The sequence below is a fragment of the Podarcis bocagei genome (assembly GCF_964188305.1).
Source record: "Podarcis bocagei genome assembly, chromosome: 6".
Taxonomy (NCBI): Eukaryota; Metazoa; Chordata; class Lepidosauria; order Squamata; family Lacertidae; genus Podarcis; species Podarcis bocagei.
The window spans coordinates 83609373-83613684 of NC_138130.1; positions in this window are offsets into that span (position 1 = coordinate 83609373).

The following is a 4312-nucleotide window of genomic DNA, read 5'->3' on the forward strand; positions in this document are numbered from 1 at the left end:
CGTCCCTCGCGCGGCGGCTGGGAGACCGAGCTGGCGGCTGCTCCTCTCCCGGCTGCGCCCCGGCGCGCGCGCCTCTGCTTTTCAGGAGAGCGAACCCCGCGCAGCCTCCGCCGGCCTGTGGGGGCGCCGAGGAGGAGCGCGCGCATTTGCTCGCTCCCTCGCCGCCAGTTCCATAAGCCGAAGGGGAGTTGGGGGGGGGGGGAGACGAAGGGTCCTATTCTTTGGTCGCAGAGCTGTAAAACCCAAGTTTCAATAAACTTAACCTGTGTTGATAACGAGGGTGGGATTTTTAACCAGGAGGGGTGTGTTTGTGGGTGTGTTCAATGGATATTACATTACACGGTGATAAGTCAACTAAGTCCTAATGGGCACAGACACATTAAAATTAATCGATGCAAGTTTGTTTTATTATTAAAAAAGAGATTTATATACTGCAGCACGATCAGAGTGGTTCACAGCAATTGTACAGTTAAAAAACACACACACACACATGAACGCGTTTAAATCAGAACTAATCAACTAACTATTAGGGAACGAAATAAACAACTAAAACCAGCTAACTGTTATGGAAAGATGGACTGCATCAGCCTGACGAAATAGAAACCTTTTCAGCAGGTGTTTTAAAACTTGAAACTTCATCCACTGATTTCAGTTGGTCCACCTGAGGATGATTAACAATGGACACACAATAGGTATGTTAAGGTGCTAAGAGGAAGGCAAGCTTGGCAAATCCACACTGCGATCAACTCCCACCAGGGAACCAATGTCCCCACTGTGGAAGGATGTGTGGATCCAGAATTGGCCTCCACAGTCACTTATGGACTCACTGTTAAAACCATGTTTATGGAAGACAATCTTACTCGGCTACGAGTGATCGCCAAAGAAGAAGAAGAAAGTTTAATATATACATATATGTAATAAACAATGCTTCACGTTTGTAAAATGCATACACCTATGACATATATTATAACAAATATATGATAAGAAACACTTTGCATATGTGAAATACATACAAAACCTGCAGGGCTACAAGATTGATTCACTCTGTTGTTGCCATACCAGGATTTCCAGAAGAATGCAACTGAAAATTGCACTCAAAGTGTTCATGATATTTTATAAAGCTCCAATAGACCTTTGTGGGAGACCACCATCCAAGGTAAAGAGTTAACAAAATATTTGGATAACTCGCTCTTTGTTTATTGTCTACTGTTGACATAAACTGTATAACCCCTGAAACCAATAAGATTTGGGTTCCAAGTTGTCTGAGTATCAAGGCATTTGAGAACCAAGGTACCACTGTATTGGGAATTTGAACCCACTGTTTTTAAACAGAGTCTCTGACCTGATATGTAGCTTTGCATGATTTAGATATGGACAAAAGTAAGTATTAGAAATGTTTCAATCAGCGCTCTCCCCTTATTCCTATTATGTATGTAATTGAAATCAATAGGATGCATGAATCTGCACTACTGATTATATACATCATAGTGTTGTAAGTTTGGGTGGGAGTTAGGCTGAATGATGCCTGAGCAAGGGCGTAGCCGGGCAGGGGGGGGGGCAGCTGCCTTCCCCTAAATAAAATTTGATAAAAATACATAGCAAACTGAGGTTCTTCCCCACCCCCCAACAAAAAATCCTGGCTATGTCCATGTGCCTGAGTCCTTTCTAATTCTTGGATCCAGCAAGAGTTAAAACCTAATGGATCGTTCCACTTTTAATGGCCTCTGATTATGGGTTCTTAGTGTAAGAAATGAAGTGGCTCTGTGCTCCCACTCTCACCTGGCTGGTAGTGAGAACAATAGCTACAGAGTGTGTGTTTGGGCTGGGCTAGAAGCAGGCAGCAACCTGAGTGTGGGTGGCATGCTTGATTTCTGCTTGAATCCAAGGCTGGGTCTATGGGAGAAGCAATACCTTCTGGGGTATTAATGCTGCGAGCCCCTCCATCTTAGGCTCAGGTTGTATACATGTATGTAAATAAACCATATATCCTAAAGACACCGCAGTCACTGCTGTCCCTCATTCCCAGGAAACCGAACCCTGGTTAGCCCCCTGGAATCTTGCACTGCTCAGAGATTGGGGTGGCATGCAACAATATTGTCCCAGACTTAAGCTTCAGTTCAGCTTGTTGCATGTACTTTCAGACCATGCCCAGGGGCTAGTCATCAATACACTTTTAAGATATAAGTCCTGGAGAAAGATCAATGTGTAAATGAGTAGTCAATGCTTTCTGCCCTGATCTCCTAACTGTATTTCAAACCTCCCTGAGTTTCTAGTGATTGCCTGTTTTTCTTCTAGATGCTATTAGATTTTGTCTTTTAAAAAATCAAATTACTTTCTAAATGAGTTGTGGGCATTGATTTGTAAATCCTCACATCTTTTTTCTTGAAAAAATAAAAAGTTCATTATTTCACCTTCACTGGAGATTTTTATACAGTACTGTTTTGCACAGATTTCCAAATGCTAATGGATATTTTCACTGCTAGTTCCTTCAGCACCCTGAGGTGTAAGTCAGCAACTTTTGCTGTCTAAAAATCATTACAGTTGGTCAAATAGTTTCACTCTGCTTCTTTTCTGTCAAAACCTGACTCCTTCTCTCCAGTTGTCCTAACTAGTATTTTCATGAAGCTTAGATGCAAGTCCTTTCTCTAGTGCCTGAATCTCAGATCACTGTATATGCTATTCAGCTGAAGAACTGTGAGCTAAATTCTGTTATCTGCAAAATAAATTAGTATTTCACGGGGGAAACCAGCAGAAAGGAACAGGAATACAAAAAATGCAGATTTTTAATTTTTTTTGCCTTGATATAAATGATCCATGATTGGGCACAATAGCTTCAATTTTGATTTCAGGCAATATTAAAGTTTCTCTTGAGTGCTCCCTTGCAGGGCTTCTGCTTCACTCGATTATGATTCATGGACGCTAATGGATTTGCCTATCATCTCTCCTCAAATATCTAGCCAATATGAACACAGAATTCAGTATTAGCCAAATAGTTGCATTCCTCTGTTTTGCAGACTGCGTTTCTCAATATAGAGATCCTTCATACATCCTTTTTTATTGTGCATGCATGATAATTTGTGCTCGTGATGCTATTGGGGTGGTCATAAGCAAACCCCACTTTTAATACTGTTTGCACCAGCAAAGGTTTTGGGGCAGTCCTACTGCTTCATTTCCAATCAGTGCACATCCTATAACTTCCTGATGAAATCCCACGACTTTCTACACCACAAATGTTCTGGTCTTTTTTTTCTTTTTCTTTTGTCTCGCTTTTCTTGTGCTATACCCCTCCAGACGGCAATAACTTGGGGAAGCATTGGAGAATAAAGCAGAATAAATCCACTACTAATCCACCATTACTGTGCATTCTACTAGGTCTTGACAATAATGTATAGCTGTAGCTAGCCAGGGGTCAACAAACTTTTTCAGCAGGGGGCTGGTCCACTGTCCCTCAGACATTGTGGGGGCTGGACTATATTTTTTGGGGGTGGGAAAATGAATGAATTCCTATGCCCCACAAATAACCCAGAGATGCATTTTAAATAAAAGCACACATTCTACTCATGTAAAAACACGCTGATTCCCGGACCGTCCGTGGGCCAGATTTAGAAGGCAATTGGGCCAGATCTGGCCCCCGGGCTAGATGCAGCTTCGTTCATCCTTTGTAGCATGTGGTGGGATTTAGGTTGGGGCAGAGGAGCCATGTCCATTGTAGAAGCCCTGACCGTGCCTGTGGATGGGGCTGTGGGTGCAGTTCTACTTCTGGTGGGGGTTAGGCAATTGGTAGCCAGTGTGAGGCCCCAAATGTGTTTTTTTTTAATTTTTTTATTAGGAATTTCAACAAAACATTTTATCAAAATACATATCATCCTTAATTCCCCCTCCCCCTCCCCAAAATGTAACCCCCTCCCCCCCAGACTTCCCTCAGCTCCTCTCTCTGGTTTATCAACAAATGTTATTCTCTGCATGTTACAAAATTGTACGGATCCTTAATTTATCTAACTAGCTGTTATCAATACAAAGTTTGTGAATGTTTATTCAAAACCTGCCAAGAAGTCCAGTTCATTTTGTCCAAATGGGGCATTTTGGGGACAGGGCATACGCAGCCTTGGATCCACCAGATTAAAAACCACTCCATTTCCCTTAGAGACATTTTACCCATGGAATTCTGGAGCACTGGTTACAAAAATAAACGCTCCTCCCCTATCATGGCTGGCGCAAGACATCAGGGCTTTGGAAGTAGTCACTCATCCATCGCTTCCCTACCCATCCTGCTTTGCAGGGGTGCCAACTTGAATAAAATACCGTGGGGCCC